The sequence below is a fragment of the Syngnathus floridae genome, unplaced genomic scaffold, assembly GCF_059516105.1.
Source record: "Syngnathus floridae isolate MCC-2025c unplaced genomic scaffold, RoL_Sflo_1.0 HiC_scaffold_59, whole genome shotgun sequence".
Classification (NCBI taxonomy): Eukaryota; Metazoa; Chordata; class Actinopteri; order Syngnathiformes; family Syngnathidae; genus Syngnathus; species Syngnathus floridae.
The window spans coordinates 91,964-113,052 of NW_028284088.1; the positions used below are offsets into that span (position 1 = coordinate 91,964).

The 21,089-nt window shown below is 47.6% G+C and overlaps 2 long non-coding RNA genes across 2 annotated transcripts; both read right to left on the reverse strand.

Annotated features, from left to right (window-relative positions):
* Positions 1 to 7,680: 7,680 nt before the first annotated feature.
* LOC148378179 (uncharacterized) lies at positions 7,681 to 9,004 on the reverse strand. Its single transcript, XR_015856109.1, has 4 exons — positions 8,882 to 9,004; positions 8,430 to 8,623; positions 8,192 to 8,305; positions 7,681 to 7,960 (listed from the first exon to the last, which is right to left on the reverse strand). It is a non-coding gene; the product is annotated as an uncharacterized LOC148378179 (long non-coding RNA).
* Positions 9,005 to 10,987: 1,983 nt separating this feature from the next.
* On the reverse strand, positions 10,988 to 18,725 carry LOC148378180 (uncharacterized). Its single transcript, XR_015856112.1, has 5 exons — positions 18,636 to 18,725; positions 13,016 to 13,045; positions 12,657 to 12,824; positions 12,468 to 12,544; positions 10,988 to 12,000 (listed from the first exon to the last, which is right to left on the reverse strand). It is a non-coding gene; the product is annotated as an uncharacterized LOC148378180 (long non-coding RNA).
* Between the last annotated feature and the right edge of the window lie 2,364 nt (positions 18,726 to 21,089).

Here is a 21,089-nt window from a genome sequence, read left to right on the forward strand (position 1 = left end):
TGTTATGGCTACTCACCATTGTAGCTCGCTCCTGATCAATGATACGAGCCTCTTCTTGCAGTGGAAAACTTGCAGCCAACAAACACCGTGGAACCTAAAGGAATGAAATTAAACATTAACATTTCGCCTCGACCAATTTTCACACGTACAACGCAACGCGGCTACACTTCTGCTATTACAAACGTAAATCTCCTTAAACACAATGAGTGTTACTTACCGTGTACGCTCTAGACGGTCCAGTTGCAAGCAGAAAATAAAGATATTTCTGTTGATAATCGTCGCTGCTCAGTGGCTCACGGCCATCGCGCCAACAGATTTGAATTTTGGCGGAGGTTCGGGCAATTACGTCATATCCGCGGCATTTGACTGCGACGTAATACCCGCTTATCTGAAACGGCAGTTAAAAGTAGAGTTACATCAAGTTTTCTTGGAACCTAAACGAATGAAAGAAAACTATCATTTGGCCACAACCAACATTCACAGATACAACACAACGTGCGGGGTTGAGGTTAAAGATTGAGTGAAGGGCCCTCGTTTTAAACTACTGTTTTGAAAAGGAGTGGGAACAAGTAAGACGTATTTAATTTATTTAATGGGAAGTAGTAAGACTTATTAAATTTATTTAATCTACTTTTCTTCCCAGGCAAAATTTGATGTGCTGCAATTCCAAATTTCCAAAGTGAATGAAGGAATGAAGTCCTTTAAATTATGATTTTGTATAAATACTAGGCATTAACACAAAATCGACGGCACAAAATGGGCAGACTTTACTTGTTTGAAAAGGACTGGTTACAAGACAGACTTTTTTAATTTATTTAATGGGAAGAAGACTTATTTAGTTTAATTGATCTATTTTTGTTCCCTGCCAAAATTCGATTTGCTGCAATTCCAAATTTCCAAAGTGAATGAAGGAAAGAAGTCGTTTAAATTATGATTTTGTTTAAATACTAGGCATAGACACAAAATCTACGGCACAAAATGGGCAGACTTTACTTGTTTGAAGAGGACTGGTTACAAGACAGACTTTTCTGATTTATTTAATGGGAAGAGGACTTATTTAGTTTATTTAATCTATTTTTGTTCCCTGGCAAAATTGGATTTGCTGAAATTGTATTTTGCCAAATCTCGATTTGAGACCTGATAGGAAGTATTAAACGCTTAGTTAAATCAATACAAGTTGGTAATAAGAGCGAGTAATGTTGGTTGAACCGATGAATGAAGGTTGAAAGCAATTTAAATTATGACTTTGTATAAATACTAGATATTAACAGAACATCTACTGCGCAAAATGGGCAGAGTTTACTTGTTTGAGAAGGAGTGGCTTATTCAAAACTAAGATTTATGTAATCTGTTTGTTCCCAGGCAAAATTGGATGTGATGCAATTCCAAATTTCACCACATGATGGTGCCCAATTTTGACTTCATAGGACATATTAAACACTTAGCTTGTTATTATGTTCAAGGTAATCAGATTTGTTTATCATTCTAATGGCCTCTTCAAAACTATTCTGGATTACTACTTTGGATCTATTCTACATTACTTGGCAACAACATACTCTGTAACAGATTAGGCAGTATAATCACATATGTTAACTTGAGAGTGCCCACACTCAATCTACTTATCGTGATGTGTTAAATCAATTACTGTTAGACATTATTTGTCTGATAATCTACCAAATCTTTGAATTGAAGAATTTGTGATTTAATTAATAGCTTGTTCAGGGTAATCAGACTTGTATATAATTCTAATGGCCTTCTTTTGAAAACTATTCTGAATTACAACTTTGGATCTTATATTACTTTGCAACAATCTACTCGGTGACAGATTAGGCAGTATAATCACATAAGTTAACTTCAGTGCCCACACTGTATTTATTTATGGTTATTTGTTAAATCAAGTACTGTTAGACATGAAATAGGAAGTGTTTAACATAAATGTTATGGCTACTCACCATTGTAGCTCGCTCCTGGTCAATGATATGAGCCTCTTCTTGCAGTGGAAAACTTGCAGCCAACAAACACCGTGGAACCTAAAGGAATGAAATTAAACATTAACATTTCGCCCGGACCAACATTCACACGTACAACGCAACGCGGCTACACTTCTGCTATTACAAACGTAAATCTCCTTAAACACAACGAGTGTTACTTACCGTGTACGCTCTAGGCAAAATTGGATGTGATGCAATTCCAAATCTATCTGAAACGGCAGTTAAAAGTAGAGTTACATCAAGTTTTCTTTTTTAATCAACACAATCATTTACAACCGTTGACCAGAAAGAATCGTCGAAATTCGACGTCCCCCACAAACGCCACGCTCACTCGCTTTTCAGGGCAACAAAAGTACTTCTTTTTAAAAACGATGAGTTGTACTTACCGTGTACGCTCTGGACGGTCCAGTTGCAAGCAGAAAATAAAAATATTTCTCTTGTTAGTCGTATGTTACCATCCGCTGTGTCTTTGTCAACATCGCCGCCATTTTCCTACTTCCTGCTGCGAGCCACGCCCACGGATTTAAATTTGGGCGGAAGCTCTTTCCATTGGCGTCGTTTTCGCGTATAGCAAATCCGATTGGTTGGGAAGGGGGCACGGTTATGCAGCCGAGGAGTCCTGTGATCGGTGGGATGTAAAGTAGGCGTCGACGTCACGTCCGCGTCACGTGACCACGACGTGGCAGACGTCAAATAGCAACCGCTGTTTTGTTTAGTAGACTTACAGTTGTTATGCATTGACATAATGGCGCACACACCAAATAGATTTAAATAAATTAAATAATTCTTCTGCCCACTCTCTTTTAAACAAGTTAACTCTCCCCGCGGATTTGAATTCCGGCGAAAGTTACGCCCATCGACGTCACGTATGTCACGTGACCACGACGTGGCAGATGTCATATAGCAACCGCTGTTTTGTTTAGTAGATTTACAGTTGTTATGCATTGGCATAATGGTGTGCACTCAAAATAGATTTAAATAAATTAAATATTTCTTCTGCCTACTCCCTTTTAAACAAGTTAACTCTGCCCACGTCCATTGACGTCTTGTCTGCGTCACGTGACCACGACGTAGCGACGTCATATAGTAACCGCTGTTTTGACCAGTAGACTTAGTTATTATGCGTTGACATAATGGCGCACTGGTTAGCATGGCCACCTCTTAAGCATGATGATGCGGGTTCGACGCCTGATCAATGTTAGCATGGAGTGAGCTGAAGTGCATGGCGCTGAAGATTTGAATCTTTGAAATGCGCTGAGGTCTGACATATCAGGCAGAATGGTTTGCCATCACGTTCAACAAAAAATAGAAACTTTCCCACTCTGATTAAAACGTCCTGTGTTCATCTACGTATTTTCGTTTTGCTGTGCATCTTTTCCCTGCCATTTCGAGAGCCCAATTGACACTCATAGTTTAAAGAAATGTGTTTGCCCATCCTACTTTGTGGAATTTCACCACATGCGCTTTTGACCAAAATACCAAATTGAACTCAAGTGAAGCCAACACGCACAACCCCCCCCCCCCACACACACACACACAAATGTTGATATGAACATAAAAGAGCCGCATGCGGTTCGGGAGTTGCGGCTTGGCCAAACCTGTACTATACAACTTTATTTGTATAAAATTTTCACAACAGCTGTCACACAAACAAAGCGGGAAAAACCGAAGACGTGCGTGTTCCGCCCACGCTGGATTTATTTGCACCTTTGAAAAGACACCGTATTGCCGCAGATGTGGCAAAGAGTACTTTTGGGCATCTGAGACGGAAGGATGTCCAAAGCATCACGTCACCTGCTCTGGTAGGCATGGTGGTGGGACGTTGAGGTCAACCGCTTTGGGGTTGGCTGACTCTTTGATCGCAGGATGCCACACACTTGAAGACAGAAGCAGAAAAGCAGAGCTAAATGCAAAATGTACTCACCGGTGACTCCAATTTTTTTCCCCCCTGAAGAAACAGCTGGACGGGTGGCCCCGGCTGGCCAGTGGGACTCTTGTTATTCTGACCCTTTTTAGTGCGCGTTTGGGGCAACAACCGTTTTTTGTGGCGCTCTCTTCTGGTTCAAAAGTGCCCTGCATGTGAATTTGCTTTTCCTGCCTTCTGATTGGATGAGCGCCGGTGTGACGCGGTGCCTCTGTCACCGTGGCGGGGGGTATACGTTGGCATCGGAGCGTCTGCCAACGTCTGAGACCGGCTGGCAGTGTATCGGAGGTGTCGAGTGCGGTGCCGCTGGAGCTCACTCACCAGCTGGTGTTAGGGCCACAGAATGAAGGCCAAGGAGAAGAATAGAAAGAGAAACAGAAACTTCTCCTCCAATTGTTTGATTTGTCTCTTCTGAGCTTCGATGAATTCTTTCAGCTCTTTGTTCCTCTAGGACGGACAAATGGAAAGTGGCATTCAAAAGCCAGTAAGCGTGCAAGTAAGTGCCGGGCTGGCTTTGGGCCCTTACCTGTTGCGCGCTGTGCAGCAGATCCATTCTCTCTTGGAGGATGCAAGCGTCGCGCTCCCTCAACTCGCACATCAGGGCTCGCTTCCATTGGTCCACGGCGCTCCTAAGCTCTTCTCTCTGATCCGCCGTCAGCACGTCATTCACGCCAGCGTGGCTGGCTTTTTCGCCGTCCGTGGCGGGGCAGTCCCGCTGCGGTAGCGCCTCGTACAACATGGCCTCCAGCTCCAGGATCCTCTGGGCCGCAATCCTCGTCCATCAGTGGTCCGGCGGGAGATTTGAGGGCGGCTTACCTTATGAGCCTGGTCCATGGAACACTTCCTGAAGTCCAACTCTTCATCCAGGTAGCCCTTCTGCTTGCAGAACATATCCTAGCACAGCTCAAGGTCAGAATTGTTGGGGCACATTGCCGGAGTTCCCCTTGGCTGATGTCGCGTGTCTGTCTACCTTCTCACTTTCAATGTCCAACATCTTCTGTTGAAGTGTTGACTTGGTCACTTTGATGTATTCTAACCACTGAGGAAAGGCTGCTGTCACATAAGCAGAATGCGAGAGCGTGCGTGGACGTGCGCGTTACCTTCTCGGCTAGGGTGAGAAGGGTCCTGGCGTGAATCACGACCACCTGCTCCTCGCTGGTGAGATTCTGCAAGAGCCCAAAGGCACAGCGTCAACAAGCTTCTTTCAGCGCAAAGCCTTCCAAAAGTCACATTTGAGCCGCCGAGTCTCGTGGAGTGCGAACATAAGGAGTTCGACATACACTTACGGCGTTATAGCCCAGGATGTCCAGCTTCTTCATCAGATCACTGATGACGATGTCCGGGGGAAAGGCGCAAGGAGCAATGTAAGGTGTTCTGGGACCTCGGGTTAAGGTTAGGGTTGCGAGGGACGCCTTACGTACGCTCACGCCCTCGGCCTCGCAGTAGATCTGCAAAGGGCTGAGGCCGTCTGGGAAACGGACTTGCAGAAACTTCAAGACGGGGGAGCGCCACTCCCTCTCCTGAAAGGCAGAGGCATGCATCCGTCCGTCCGTCCGTCCGTCCGTCCTACATCTCTGGCCTCAACACGCTTGTGCGAGTCTTCCCACCTCCAGCTCCAGGATGCGGAACTCAAGCAGTTCGTTTTGGTCTCGGATATCCTGGATGTGCTCTTTCAGACGCGCTTCTTCCGCCTCCATCCGCCTGACCTGAAAAGACAGTCAGACCTCATCTGCGGGGCTTCCCGACAGGTGTGACGCCAAGCGACTCCGCCCAGCGCCTTTCTTTCCGTCACCTTTTCGGCCAACTGCTGATTGCTCTGACGCAGCAGCTGCTTCTCCTCCACCCACTTGACATTCTAGAGAGACAAACGCGTGGACAGCTTTGGAATGTTGTGTCATTTTCATCCACAAATTCTTTGGTTGACTGGAAAATGACATTTGCTTTTCTCCGCATTTTCCCAGCCACGTTCGGGGGGGGGGGGGGGGGGGGGGTTGGTCCAGTAATGCCAGACGGATGAGTGACTGAAGAATGTAGCTATTTTGTCTGAGAAAAAGGTGTGCTCATTGATGAGCTTACCTGTCCTTGTTGCTTCAGCGCTGACTCCAGATCTGCTACTCTGCTTTGATAGTGACCCATTTCTACCATCAGCTTTTCTCTGGTCTGAAAGGAGGAGGAGGGAGGCTCCTCCTCCTCCTTTCAGACCAGAGAACACCCGAGGCTGGGTGAGAACGGGGAGGCTGCGACCCGGCCGGGGGTTGCGGGAAGGGGCGCCACCTTGATCTCCTTCTCGGCGTCGTAGTCCCCTTTCGCTGGTCTGGGCTAGCAGAGCGTAGGCTCGTTGCAGCGCTTGATATTCTTGCGTCAGCTGGCGGTAGCGAAGCTCCGCCTCTTCATGCACACACCAATGCAACACAGCACTAGTACCAGAATCAGTCAGACCGGCGACAAAGCACCCGCGACGCAAAGACGAGTCCGATTCCAGGCTGAAGAGGAATGTTTGGTGCCAATACGCTGGCAGAAATGGCGGGCTACCTCTTCGGGTTCCGTGTCGGGGGTTCTGTCGGTGTGAAAAGACAAGGACGATCCGTCCGAGTCCACCAACACGTCTTCGTCGTAGCCGTAAAATGTTTCGATGACCTGCGGGCGCGGAAGCAAACATCTCTCTGAACAAACTGAAGCGACACCTCACGATGAATCGACGAGAGGAACGATAGCGAGAAAAAGGCCATTTCATCTTGCGCAACACCAAGCAGCCGCAAACAAACAGACTCACCTTGCAGGACCTCACGCTTTGTTCCTCCTCAGAGATTCTCGACGTCGGTATCGTAGCAGCAAATCTCTCTCCTGTCGACACAAATAATCCGCCTTTGAGATTCTTTGGATGCAAAGGGAACGAACGGCTCCGGCGCAGAAACAAACGCGACTCACAATGACATTTCTGACATGAGCTCCTGTCTCCAGAGCCTGAAAAACACGTCACCGGCGATGATTGGAGGGACGCTCGTCTTTTCCAAAAGTGACAACTACAGGGTGTGTCAGGGTTTTCCAGATTATCTTTATCGTATCATTGTGTTGCTTTGACTTTGACTGCGACCTGTAATAAATAATATTATTTATCCCTTATTTATCCCTATCGCTTATCCCTTCCTACACAAAGTCGTAAAACACCCCTTGCTATGTTTTGACTAGAGGTCAAGGGCTTCCTCTATTCAATCCACTCTTACACCCACCCTGTTTCTCTTAATTAAAATGCTCGTGCAGGAGCCGAGAGTCAGACTTCATTCGTACAACGGATGGACTCTCCACCTGCAGGTGTCCAAAAGAACTTACTTGTCTCCCGTGTGGTTCTTGCAAAATAAGTTGGAGCGAGCGCAACTCTAACAGGGTGCATTTTGCCACTAGCTGCCTACGGACAATGACGTCGCGCTCGCGGCTCATGGTTGACGGGCTGAGCAGCCGGGCAAGTCCGTCGTTTTCAGCGCACAGCGAGTGGCAAAGGCGCTGACAAAACGGGAGCTTTGAGCTGCTGAAAACGGCAAAACAAGTCTAAAGCGTGTTCAAACGCGTGCGCACAATGCTCCTGCTTGAAAGGTCGGAATTTAAGGGGCCAATTTTTTGGATGGCGGCCGCCGGCCAAGCTTTGGACGGAAAAGGTTTCCTGGCGACAGCGAGCGAGCGCGGCGCTGCCGTACGTGCACCGAGTCGCCTGCCTGAAGACCTTGGACAAGTCGTCGATGATGTGCCGCTGCTCCACAACTTGAAGGAACTCCATTTCACCGTCCTGCTGGCCGCAACCGCGGTCCAGGTCATTGAGCGAACTAGGCCTTCTCTGTGGAACACAAATGCAGTGGACTCTGTTGGCACGCCGCCGTTGTCCGCGTCGACTTACCAAGCTTGCCATCTCCTCGTTCTCCTGGGTGACAAAGCGCACTTTGTTTTCAAGGCGACACAGCACCAGCGAGAGTTCTTCATTCTTCCTGCTCAGGCGTTTGTTTTTGTACAGGAGTGGCAGAAACTGGCTTTCTGTTTCTCTCAGTCGCTTTAGCTGCAAGCATGAAGTGCGGGATGTGAAAGACGCACAACACGCGGGCCAGAACGTATCCATTCCTTTTGCATCGGTTTGAACGGAATCGTGGCTTTGGCTCCCAATAAAAGACATCTACCAGGCAACCGACTCGCCGCGCCGCTCAACTAATAAGCAAGCGCAATGGGTGCCTCGCTGGATGGCGCGCATCAAACGTAGCGCAAACCTTCAAGCGTGCCGTCAATAAATTACCAGTTCATTGCGCTCTTCAGAAAGCAGGGCGTTTCGATCCTCCAGTTTCCTGATGACTGCGCTGAGCTCAGCGATTTTCAGATGAAACCGTCGCGTGTCCCGATCCTCCTGAGACTGAAAACGCCCCGCAACACACACACACAAGCACTCGTTCAAAGTTCAAAACTGTTTTTGTGCTACCTTCCTCCAGCAACGAACTAAGTCATGCGTACTGCAAGTGTGTGATGAGGTGGCTTACGCAATGAAGAGGATTGCTAGTAGCGGCGTTGACCCCACTTCCAGGGTAGTTTAGGCCCGCCCTTTGGGAATCCCTCAGGGCAGCGATCTGCTGCTCGGCAGCCTGAGTCTGCAGCTGAAGGCGGTGGACGTGGCCGGCCCCAGGGCTTCATCCAAAACACTAACCGCTCTGTCTTTCAGCTTGATCTCATCCGTCTGGATGTACAAACGGGGAGCGCTCAGGCAGGCGGGCAAACTCATTTGCCAGAATTGTGACAAAAACAAAGAGAGCAACCGGCCAATTTTTTTCTGGAATCGACTAGAACACCTTTGCTGTGACAAAAGCGAAGCGAGCAACCGGACATTTTCTTCTTGTGAAATAGAATAGAATAGAATGCCTTAGGTGTCATTGCACTGCAGGTATACAACGAAATTGGGAACATAGCCACGCACCGCGCATCTGATCAGTCCTACCAGTCGGCGGATCTCCCTCTCGCAGTCTCTCTTGGTTCGGCTCAGCTCCTCCCGATGCTGGTGATGAGCCGATCGGAGCTCGGCCGCTCGGGACTGCCAGGCCTGCTGGGCCGCTGCCAGGGCTTCTTCCGCGCTCCTGGTGGAGGCGACACCGCTCGGTCTCCCGACACCGCCGCGTCTCCTCCACCTCCGCCAGCAAAGCGCCCCCCCTCCTCACCTGAGCAGACATTGCGCCACACCGGGCCGTTGAGACCGCAACGGAGCGCCGCGACGCTTACTGGGGACAAGCTACACAATACGGTAGCGGCCGCATCGAAGCCCGACGTGGCGTGCGGATAGTCAGACACGGATAGAGCGGATCACCTTGTCCATGGAGCCGTCCCTCAGGCTGAGGACCAAGGCATTCAGTCGCTGGATCTCTCCATCTTTGATTTTGATCACTCTCATCAGCTCCATTTCATGCTGCCGCAGTAATGTCTCCCTGGTAATGGCTAACTCTTTCTGCTTCTCCTCATGGAGTTTGCTTTTGAGTTCCGTCATGGCGGCGGTGGCACGGTGGTGCTCCGCCCGCAGGTCCTGACTTCTCTCTCTCTCCAGACAGCTGACCTGACATGACTTAGACTTAGACAAACTTTATTGTCATCTTGTCTGCACATGGTGCATACAAAACGAAATTCCGTTGCATACGTCTTACAACAAAGTAGTGATATTGCAGTTGAATAGAAGTAACATATCCTATGAAAATATATATATATACATATATACTATATATATATATATATATATATTAAAAATAAGTATAAAGTGCAGCAGTGATAATTATGCAATAGTGCAAGTAGGCAAAACAGTATTCAAGAGTGTGCAGAGGAATGCTAAACCATGTATTAAACTTCTATTTAAAGGGTTTATACAAGTTCAGTAAAGTTGGTAGTGCGAGATAGTGCAAGATAGAGGTCCGTAGTGTCATAAAGTACAGTTCTGTGAATGTGTGATGCAGAGTTCAGTTTAGAGCTCAACAGTTCTAGTGTTCAACAGTCTGATGACAGCAGGGAAAAAGCTGTTGCAGAACCTGGTGGATCTGCAGCGGATGCTGCAAACCTCTTCCCAGAGGGCAGCAGGGAGAACAGTCCATGGTGGGGGTGTGATGGGTCATTGATGATGTTACGGGCACGGGACATGCAGCGCTGAGATGAAATGTCCTGAATGGAGGGAAGAGGAGCCCCTATGATCCTCTCTGCTGTCCTCACCACTCTCCTCACGTTCTTCCAATCGGAGGCGGTGCAGCCTCCACACCACACAGAGAGACAGCTTGTCAGAATGCTCTCTATGGTGCTCCTGTAGAACGTCCTCATGATGGGTGGGGGCAGGTGGGCTCTCCTCATCCTCCGCAGGAAGTACAAGCGCTTCTGTGCCCTCTTGACCAGTGCCGTAGTGTTCATAGTCCAGGTGAGGTCTTCTGTGATGTGGACCCCCAGGAATTTGGTGGTGCTGACCACCTCCACAGCTGAGCTGTTGATGATCAGTGGAGCGTGGTGAGGCTGTTTTTTCCTGAAGTCGACGATGATCTCCTTCATCTTCTCCTCATTCAGGATCAGGCTGTTTTCTCTGCACCAGCCCACCAGCTGCTCCACCTCCTCTCTGTAGTCCAGGTCGTTGTTGTCTCTGATGAGCCCCACCACCGTTGTGTCGTCTGCTGACTTCACGATGTGATTGGTGGTGAACCTGAGGACGCAGTCGTGTGTCATCAGGGTGCACAGCAGGGGGCTCAGGACGCAGCCCTGAAGGGAGCCTGTGCTGAGGGTGATGACATCAGAGGTGTTCTGTCCGACCCGGACTGACTGAGGTCTGTTGGTGAGGAAGTCTAGCAGCCAGTTGCGAAGGGGGGTGTTGAAGCCCAGGTGTTCCAATTTTCCTACCAGATGCTGTGGGATGATGGTGTTAAACGCTGAGCTGAAGTCCAGGAACAGCCTCCGCACATGGGTGTTCTTCTCCTCCAGGTGAGCCAGGCTCAGGTGAAGAACGGAGGAGATGGCGTCCTGAGTGGAGCGGTTTTGCCGGTCGGCAAACTGGAACGGGTCAAATAATAGGGGGAGTCTGGAAAGGAAACGATGTGACCTTTAAGCAGCCTTTCGAAGCACTTCATTCATCATAACCGGAGTCAGTGCAACAGGCCGGTAATCATTAAATGAGGTGATTTGAGGTTTCTTCGGCACCGGAATGATGGAGGCAGTCTTAAAGCACGCCGGCACTGTGGCTTGGCCCAGCGAGGTGTTAAAAATGTCTGTGATGACCCCAGCCAGATGACTTGCACATTCCCTGAACACACGCCCAGGAATGTTGTCGGGGCCAGGGTTGACTCTCCTCAGGGTCTTCAACACATCGGCGGAGTCAAGGCAGAGTACCTCCTCTTCCTGATGGGGGACAGTTTTAACTGCTGGAGTGCCGTTTAGTGCCTCGAACCTCCCAAAGAAGTTATTTAGACCATTTAGAAAGTCAGCATCAACTACACCCACCGGGGGGGGGGAGGGTGAGTTGTAGTCTGTAATCGCCCGTATGCCTTGCCACATACTCCTGATGTTTTTGACGTCGTGGAAACGATCCTGAAATTTTCGACTGCGGTCTCGCTTCGCTATCCTGATGGCACGGTTCAAGTTGGCTCTCGCTGTCCTCAGTGTCTCCTTGTCGCCAGACTTGAAGGCAGAGTTCCGCGCTCGTAGCGTTTGACGTACCTCCTCAGTCATCCAGGGTCGTTGGTTGCCCCGGGTGATGATATTCTTAGTGGTGCTGACGTCCTCGGTGCATTTGTTGATGTAGGCTGACACAGTCATGGCACACGCATGTCTAATCTACATCGGGAAAACTGGGAGGGAGGGAGGCAGGCAGGGAGGCAGGCAGGGAGGCAGGCAGGGAGGCAGGCAGTGTCTGTCTGTTGAGGTTTTCACCTTGTTCTTCTCCTGCTGAAGTTCTAACTGGACGTCCATCAGTTTGGTTCTCAGCTCGTCATTGGCGGCCTGAAGGGCGTCCGTTCGCTCCGCCTTGGCCCGCCCTGCCGGAGCTCGTTTGGACATCTCTTACTCGAGTCTCGCCCGGTCGTCAGTCAGAGATCACAACATTTGTACCTGGAGAGCACAAACGCAGCGCTGTTTTCCACTGGCTTCGAACTCAACTTCAATCGGTACCGTAACTTACAACATCATAAACATAGAACTAGCTTGACTTATTCATTGAATAAATGCATTTGGTTCTTCAAAACTGCATCACGCAACATAGCGTGACCGAGACGGCCGTTATCCACCTGCGTGAAGTTATTTGGTGAAATGAATGAGATGTTTAAGACACCATCGTTCTGTCTCTATGTAGATGAAGGTAAATAATCGATTGCTGAAGGTCCAAAGGTGTTGTGATAAACAAATAAACATATTAGTGATTAGTGACATATTTGTGATAAACATATTAGGCAGGATAATCACATATGTTAACGTGACTGCCCACACTGTATTTATTTATGGTTATTTGTTAAATCGAGTACTGTTAGACATGAAATAGGAAGTGTTTAACATAAATGGAAGACGAAAGGGGTACTCACCATTGTAGCTCCTGCTGGTCAATGATACGAGCCTCTTCTTGCAGTGGAAAACATACAGCCAACAAACACCGTGGAACCTAAAGGAATGAAATTAAACATTAACATTTAGCCTCAACCAACATTCACAGATACAACGCAACGCAAACTACACAAACGTAAATCTTTTTAAACACAATGAGTTGTACTTACCGTGTACGCTCTAGACGGTCCACTTGCAAGCGGAAAATAAAGATATTTCTGTTGATAATCGTCGTGTTTGTATCCGGTGTCTCGCTCAAGGCCATTGCGCCCACAGATTTGAATTTTGGCGAGAGTTCAGCCTATTGACGTCATTTCCGCGGTGTAATACCCGCATATCTGAAACGGCAAAGTTAAGAGTAGAGTTAAATAAAGTTTTTAGTCAACGCAATAATTTACAACCGTTGACCAGTCGAAATAATCGTCGAAATTTGGCGTCTGTGGCTGGAAGCAGACGCCGAGTTCGACATTCCTCCCAAACGCCACACTCCCTCGCTTTTCAGGGCTAAAAAAAAAACAGTTGTAATTACCTTGTACGCTCTAGACGGTCAAGTTGCAAGCTGAAAACAAAAATATTTGCCTTGTTAGTCATCGTGTTACTAACCGCTGTGTCTTGTTTGCCAGAACTGCCGCTTTCCTACTTCCTGTTGCAAGCCACGCCCACGGATTATAATTTTGCCGTGAGTTCCGCCTATTGACGTCATGTCCGCGTCACATGACTGCGACGTAATATTATCTAAAACGGTTTGTGCGGTATTGTGTTGTTCTGTGCGGTATTGTGTTATTCTGTGCGGCGTCGTGTTGTTCTGTGCGGCGTCGTGTTGTTCAGTGCGACGTCGTGTTGTTCAGTGCGGCATGGTGTTGTTCAGTGCGGCATGGTGTTGTTCAGTGCGGCATGGTGTTGTTCAGTGCGGCATAATGTTGTTCAGTGCGGCATAATGTTGTTCAGTGCGGCATGGTGTTGTTCAGTGCGGCATGGTGTTGTTCAGTGCGGCATGGTGTTGTTCAGTGCGGCATAATGTTGTTCAGTGCGCCATAATGTTGTTCAGTGCGGCATGGTGTTGTTCAGTGCGGGATGGTGTTGTTCAGTGCAGGATGGTGTTGTTCAGTGCGGCATGGTGTTGTTCAATGCGGCATGGTGCTGTTCAGTGCGGTATGGTGTTGTTCAGTGCGGCATGGTGTTGTTCAGTGCGGCATAATGTTGTTCAGTGCGGCATGGTGTTGTTCAGTGCGGCATGGTGTTGTTCAGTGCGGCATGGTGTTGTTCAGTGCGGCATGGTGTTGTTCAGTGCGGAATGGTGTTGTTCAGTGCGGCATGGTGTTGTTCAGTCCGGGATGGTGTTGTTCAATGCGGGATCGTGTTGTTCAGTGCGGGGTGGTGTTGTTCAGTGCGGGATGGTGTTGTTCAGTGCGGCATGGTGTTGTTCAATGCGGCATGGTGTTGTTCAGTGCGGGATGGTGTTGTTCATTGCGGCATGGTGTTGTTCAGTGCGGCATGGTGTTGTTCAGTGCGGCATGGTGTTGTTCAGTGCGGCATGGTGTTGTTCAGTGCGGCATAATGTTGTTCAGTGCGGCATGGTGTTGTTCAGTGTGGAAAGGTGTTGTTCAGTGCAGGATGGTGTTGTTCAGTGCGGCATGGTGTTGTTCAATGCAGGATCGTGTTGTTCAGTGCAGCATAATGTTGTTCAGTGCAGCATGGTGTTGTTCAGTGCGGCATGGTGTTGTTCAATGCGGCATGGTGTTGTTCACTGCGGGATGGTGTTGTTCAATGCGGGATCGTGTTGTTCAGTGCGGCATAATGTTGTTCAGTGCAGCATGGTGTTGTTCAGTGCGGCATGGTGTTGTTCAGTGCAGGATGGTGTTGTTCAGTGCGGCATGGTGTTGTTCAATGCGGCATGGTGTTGTTCAGTGCGGGATGGTGTTGTTCAGTGCAGGATGGTGTTGTTCAGTGCGGCATGGTGTTGTTCAATGCGGCATGGTGTTGTTCAGTGCGGGATGGTGTTGTTCAGTGCAGGATGGTGTTGTTCAGTGCGGCATGGTGTTGTTCAGTGTGGAATGGTGTTGTTCAGTGCGGCATGGTGTTGTTCAGTGCGGCATGGTGTTGTTCAGTGCAGGATGGTGTTGTTCGATGCGGGATCGTGTTGTTCAGTGCGGCATGGTGTTGTTCAGTGCGGCATGGTGTTGTTCAGTGCGGCATAATGTTGTTCAGTGCGGCATGGTGTTGTTCAGTGCGGCATGGTGTTGTTCAGTGCGGCATGGTGTTGTTCAGTGCGGCATGGTGTTGTTCAGTGCGGCATAATGTTGTCCAGTGCGCCATAATGTTGTTCAGTGTGGCATGGTGTTGTTTAGTGCGGGATGGTGTTGTTCAGTGCAGGATGGTGTTGTTCAGTGCGGCATGGTGTTGTTCAATGCGGCATGGTGTTGTTCAGTGCGGGATGGTGTTGTTCAGTGCGGCATGGTGTTGTTCAGTGCGTTATAATGTTGTTCAGTGCGGCATGGTGTTGTTCAGTGCGGCATGGTGTTGTTCAGTGCGGCATGGTGTTGTTCAGTGCGGCATGGTGTTGTTCAGTGCGGAATGGTGTTGTTCAGTGCGGCATGGTGTTGTTCAGTGCGGGATGGTGTTGTTCAATGCGGGATCATGTTGTTCAGTGCGGGGTGGTGTTGTTCAGTGCAGGATGGTGTTGTTCAGTGCAGGATGGTGTTGTTCAGTGCGGCATGGTGTTGTTCAATGCAGGATCGTGTTGTTCAGTGCAGCATAATGTTGTTCAGTGCAGCATGGTGTTGTTCAGTGCGGCATGGTGTTGTTCAATGCGGCATGGTGTTGTTCAGTGCGGGATGGTGTTGTTCAGTGCGGCATGGTGTTTTTCAGTGCGGCATAATGTTGTTCAGTGCGGCATGGTGTTGTTCAGTGCGGCATGGTGTTGTTCAGTGCAGGATGGTGTTGTTCAGTGCGGCATGGTGTTGTTCAATGCAGGATCGTGTTGTTCAGTGCAGCATAATGTTGTTCAGTGCAGCATGGTGTTGTTCAGTGCGGCATAATGTTGTCCAGTGCGCCATAATGTTGTTCAGTGCGGCATGGTGTTTTTTAGTGCGGGATGGTGTTGTTCAGTGCAGGATGGTGTTGTTCAGTGCGGCATGGTGTTGTTCAATGCGGCATGGTGTTGTTCAGTGCGGGATGGTGTTGTTAAGTGCGGCATGGTGTTGTTCAGTGCGGCATAATGTTGTTCAGTGCGGCATGGTGTTGTTCAGTGCGGCATGGTGTTGTTCAGTGCGGCATGGTGTTGTTCAGTGCGGCATGGTGTTGTTCAGTGCGGCATGGTGTTGTTCAGTGCGGCATGGTGTTGTTCAGTGCGGCATGGTGTTGTTCAGTGCGGAATGGTGTTGTTCAGTGCGGCATGGTGTTGTTCAGTGCGGGATGGTGTTGTTCAATGCGGGATCATGTTGTTCAGTGCGGGGTGGTGTTGTTCAGTGCAGGATGGTGTTGTTCAGTGCAGGATGGTGTTGTTCAGTGCGGCATGGTGTTGTTCAATGCAGGATCGTGTTGTTCAGTGCAGCATAATGTTGTTCAGTGCAGCATGGTGTTGTTCAGTGCGGCATGGTGTTGTTCAATGCGGCATGGTGTTGTTCAGTGCGGGATGGTGTTGTTCAGTGCGGCATGGTGTTTTTCAGTGCGGCATAATGTTGTTCAGTGCGGCATGGTGTTGTTCAGTGCGGCATGGTGTTGTTCAGTGCAGGATGGTGTTGTTCAGTGCGGCATGGTGTTGTTCAATGCAGGATCGTGTTTTTCACTGCAGCATAATGTTGTTCAGTGCAACATGGTGTTGTTCAGTGCGGCATAATGTTGTCCAGTGCGCCATAATGTTGTTCAGTGCGGCATGGTGTTGTTTAGTGCGGGATGGTGTTGTTCAGTGCAGGATGGTGTTGTTCAGTGCGGCATGGTGTTGTTCAATGCGGCATGGTGTTGTTCAGTGCGGGATGGTGTTGTTCAGTGCGGCATGGTGTTGTTCAGTGCGGCATAATGTTGTTCAGTGCGGCATGGTGTTGTTCAGTGCGGCATGGTGTTGTTCAGTGCGGCATGGTGTTGTTCAGTGCGGCATGGTGTTGTTCAGTGCGGAATGGTGTTGTTCAGTGCGGCATGGTGTTGTTCAGTGCGGGATGGTGTTGTTCAATGCGGGATCATGTTGTTCAGTGCGGGGTGGTGTTGTTCAGTGCAGGATGGTGTTGTTCAGTGCAGGATGGTGTTGTTCAGTGCGGCATGGTGTTGTTCAATGCAGGTTCGTGTTGTTCAGTGCAGCATAATGTTGTTCAGTGCAGCATGGTGTTGTTCAGTGCGGCATGGTGTTGTTCAATGCGGCATGGTGTTGTTCAGTGCGGGATGGTGTTGTTCAGTGCGGCATGGTGTTTTTCAGTGCGGCATAATGTTGTTCAGTGCGGCATGGTGTTGTTCAGTGCGGCATGGTGTTGTTCAGTGCAGGATGGTGTTGTTCAGTGCGGCATGGTGTTGTTCAATGCAGGATCGTGTTGTTCAGTGCAGCATAATGTTGTTCAGTGCAGCATGGTGTTGTTCAGTGCGGCATGGTGTTGTTCAATGCGGCATGGTGTTGTTCACTGCGGGATGGTGTTGTTCAATGCGGGATCGTGTTGTTCAGTGCGGCATAATGTTGTTCAGTGCAGCATGGTGTTGTTCATTGCGGCATGGTGTTGTTCAGTGCGACATAATGTTGTTTAGTGCGGCATAATGTTGTTCAGTGCGGCATAATGTTGTTCAGTGCGGCATGGTGTTGTTCAGTGCGGCATGGTGTTGTTCAGTGCGGCATGGTGTTGTTCAGTGCAGGATGGTGTTGTTCAGTGCGGCATGGTGTTGTTTAATGCGGCATGGTGTTGTTCAGTGCGGGATGGTGTTGTTCAGTGCAGGATGGTGTTGTTCAGTGCGGCATGGTGTTGTTCAGTGCGGCATAATGTTGTTCAGTGCGGCATAATGTTGTTCAGTGCGGCATAATGTTGTTCAGTGCGGCATAATGTTGTTCAGTGCGGGATGGTGTTGTTCATTGCGGCATGGTGTTGTTCAGTGCGGCATGGTGTTGTTCAGTGCGGCATGGTGTTGTTCAGTGCGGGATGGTGTTGTTCAGTGCAGGATGGTGTTGTTCAGTGCGGCATGGTGTTGTTCAGTGAGGCATGGTGTTGTTCATTTCGGCATAATGTTGTTCAGTGCGGCATAATGTTGTTTAGTGCGGCATGGTGTTGTTCAGTGCGGGATGGTGTTGTTCAGTGCGTTATAATGTTGTTCAGTGCGGCATGGTGTTGTTCAGTGCGGCATGGTGTTGTTCAGTGCGGCATGGTGTTGTTCAGTGCGGCATAATGTTGTTCAGTGCGGCATAATGTTGTTCAGTGCGGCATGGTGTTGTTCAGTGCGGGATGGTGTTGTTCAGTGCGGGATGGTGTTGTTCAGTGCGGCATGGTGTTCAATGCGGAATGGTGTTGTTCAGTGCAGGATGGTGTTGTTCAGTGCGGCATGGTGTTGTTCAGTGCGGCATAATGTTGTTCAGTGCGGCATGGTGTTGTTCAGTGCGGGATGGTGTTGTTCAGTGCGGCATGGTGTTGTTCAGTGCGGCATAATGTTGTTCAGTGCGGCATGGTGTTGTTCAGTGCGGCATGGTGTTGTTCAGTGCGGCATAATGTTCAGTGCGGCATAATGTTGTTCAGTGCGGCATGGTGTTGTTCAGTGCGGGATGGTGTTGTTCAGTGCAGGATGGTGTTGTTCAGTGCGGCATGGTGTTCAGTGCGGGATGGTGTCTTTCAGTGCGGCATGGTGTCGTTCAGTGCGGCATGGTGTCTTTCAGTGCGGCATGGTGTCGTTCAGTGAGGCATGGTGTTGTTCAGTGCGGCATGGTGTTGTTTAGTGCGGCATGGTGTTGTTCAGTGCGGGATGGTGTTGTTCAGTGTGGCATGGTGTTCAGTGCGGCATGGTGTTGTTCAGTGCGGTATCGTGTTGTTCAGTGCGGTATCGTGTTTCTCAGTGCGGTATCGTGTTGTTCAGTGCAGTATCGTTGTGTTGTTCGTATTGTGTTTAACACTTAGCCTCTAACACTTAGCCTCTAACACTTAGCCTCTAGCATCTAGAAGGTAAATAAATAGGAAGGAAGGACTCACCGGTGACGTCTTCGCCCACGTCCAAGCGTTGTACTTTGTATTTTCATCCTTCTGACAGTGGAAAACATAGCCAACAAACACCGTGGAACCTAAACGAATGAAAGAAAACTATCATTTGGCCACAACCAACATTCACAGATACAACACAATGTGACGTGCGGGGTTGAGGTTAAAGGTTGAGTGAAGGGCCCTCGTTTTAAACTACTTTTTTGAAAAGGATTGGGAACAAGTAAGACGTATTTAATTTATTTAATGGGAAGTAGTAAGAGCTATTGAATTTAATCTATGTATTATATTCTATTGTATTGTATTCTGTTGTATTCTTTTGGATTGTATTCACACTAACCCCACTAAAACTTCAGCCCACAAAAACTCGCCTCTGGCGCCTAGCCTCTGGCACTTAGCCTCTAACACTTAGCCTTTAACACTTAGCCTTTAACACTTAGCCTTTAACACTTAGCCTAGAAGGTGAATAAATAGGGTTAAAGGTTGAGTGAAGGGACCTCGTTTGAAACTACTTTTTTGTAAAGGAGTGGGAACAAGTAAGACGTATTTAATTTATTTAATGGGAAGTAGTAAGACTTATTAAATTTATTTAATCTACTTTTCTTCCCAGGCAAAATTTGATGTGCTGCAATTCCAAATTTCCAAAGTGAATGAAGGAATGAAGTCCTTTAAATTATGATTTTGTATAAATACTAGGCATTAACACAAAATCGACGGCACAAAATGGGCAGACTTTACTTGTTTGAAAAGGACTGGTTACAAGACAGACTTTTTTAATTTATTTAATGGGAAGAAGACTTATTTAGTTTAATTGATCTATTTTTGTTCCCTGCCAAAATTCGATTTGCTGCAATTCCAAATTTCCAAAGTGAATGAAGGAAAGAAGTCGTTTAAATTATGATTTTGTTTAAATACTAGGCATAGACACAAAATCTACGGCACAAAATGGGCAGACTTTACTTGTTTGAAGAGGACTGGTTACAAGACAGACTTTTCTGATTTATTTAATGGGAAGAAGACTTATTTAGTTTATTTAATCTATTTTTGTTCCCTGGCAAAATTGGATTTGCTGAAATTGTATTTTGCCAAATCTTGCCTTGAGACCTGATAGGAAGTATTAAACGCTTAGTTAAATCAATACAAGTTGGTAATAAGAGCGAGTAATGTTGGTTGAACCGATGAATGAAGGTTGAAAGCAATTTAAATTATGACTTTGTATAAATACTAGATATTAACAGAACATCTACTGCGCGAAATGGGCAGAGTTTACTTGTTTGAGAAGGAGTGGCTTATTCAAAACTAAGATTTATTTAATCTGTTTGTTCCCAGGCAAAATTGGATGTGATGCAATTCCAAATTTCACCACATGATGGTGCCCAATTTTGACTTCATAGGACATATTAAACACTTAGCTTGTTATTATGTTCAAGGTAATCAGATTTGTTTATTATTCTAATGGCCTCTTCAAAACTATTCTGGATTACTACTTTGGATCTATTCTACATTACTTGGCAACAACATACTCTGTAACAGATTAGGCAGTATAATCATATCTGTTAACTTGAGAGTGCCCACACTCAATCTACTTATCGTGATGTGTTAAATCAATTACTGTTAGACATTATTTGTCTGATAATCTACCAAATCTTTGAATTGAAGAATTTGTGATTTAATTAATAGCTTGTTGTTATGTTAAGGGTAATCAGACTTGTATATAATTCTAATGGCCTTCTTTTGAAAACTATTCTGAATTACAACTTTGGATCTTATATTACTTTGCAACAATCTACTCCGTGACAGATTAGGCAGTATAATCACATATGTTAACTTCAGTGCCCACACTGTATTTATTTATGGTTATTTGTTAAATCAAGTACTGTTAGACATGAAATAGGAAGTGTTTAACATAAATGTTATGGCTACTCACCATTGTAGCTCGCTCCTGATCAATGATACGAGCCTCTTCTTGCAGTGGAAAACTTGCAGCCAACAAACACCGTGGAACCTAAAGGAATGAAATTAAACATTAACATTTCGCCTCGACCAATTTTCACACGTACAACGCAACGCGGCTACACTTCTGCTATTACAAACGTAAATCTCCTTAAACACAATGAGTGTTACTTACCGTGTACGCTCTAGACGGTCCAGTTGCAAGCAGAAAATAAAGATATTTCTGTTGATAATCGTCGCTGCTCAGTGGCTCACGGCCATCGCGCCAACAGATTTGAATTTTGGCGGAGGTTCGGGCAATTACGTCATATCCACGGCACATGACTGCGACGTAATACCCGCTTATCTGAAACGGCAGTTAAAAGTAGAGTTACATCAAGTTTTCTTGGAACCTAAACGAATGAAAGAAAACTATCATTTGGCCACAGCCAACATTCACAGATACAACACAACGTGCGGGGTTGGGGTTAAAGATTGAGTGAAGGGCCCTCGTTT